Genomic DNA, 571 nt, shown 5'->3' with positions numbered 1-571 from the left:
AAAAAAAGAAAAAAAGCCTTTTTCAAGATCTTTCTCCCTCTCTTGAAAGCTTTAAGAGTGTCTTCAGAGTAATTCGGTGCTTTCCATGCACAGGTTAAGGGAAACAGTAGGGCACACATAATCCCATGAAGAGTGTTCATTAGACACTGATAGGGTAGGATGTTTATAGTGCTATAAAAATTTAAACCGAGGGCCACAGCCTCTTCTCACGCCTCTTATTTTCCAGACCCTTCTGCATCTTTGTTGCCCCACTCTGGACATTCTCTAATAGCTTTACATCTTTATATTGTGGTGTCCAGGTCTGCACCCAAAGCACTCAAAGAGGCTGCCCAGCACAGAGCAGAATGGGACAGTCCCTTCCCTCTTCTGGTGGCAGTACTGTGCAGAGGCACAGATCCACCGTGCTGGCTGTTCCCCTGTAGAGAAGATGAATAGAGCTATTAAGAAAGTGTCAGCTTTACCATTGCTTTTTAATCGTTTTATACAGTCTAATAGAAAATTAACACCATTGTTGAATTCCTGAGGGTGGATTAAGTATGATAAAAGACAGAGATGATAATTCCTTAATACT

General features: G+C 41.7%; 1 protein-coding gene across 5 annotated transcripts in view; it reads left to right on the top strand.

The window, feature by feature from the left end:
- The window catches only part of MOB3B (MOB kinase activator 3B), a 78,374-nt gene that overhangs the window by 33,932 nt on the left and 43,871 nt on the right, over positions 1-571 (top strand). The gene's annotated exons all lie outside the window — the stretch shown is intronic.

This window comes from Meleagris gallopavo, chromosome Z (genome assembly GCF_000146605.3).
Source record: "Meleagris gallopavo isolate NT-WF06-2002-E0010 breed Aviagen turkey brand Nicholas breeding stock chromosome Z, Turkey_5.1, whole genome shotgun sequence".
Lineage (NCBI taxonomy): Eukaryota > Metazoa > Chordata > Aves > Galliformes > Phasianidae > Meleagris > Meleagris gallopavo.
This window is presented reverse-complemented; position numbering and strand designations above follow the sequence as displayed.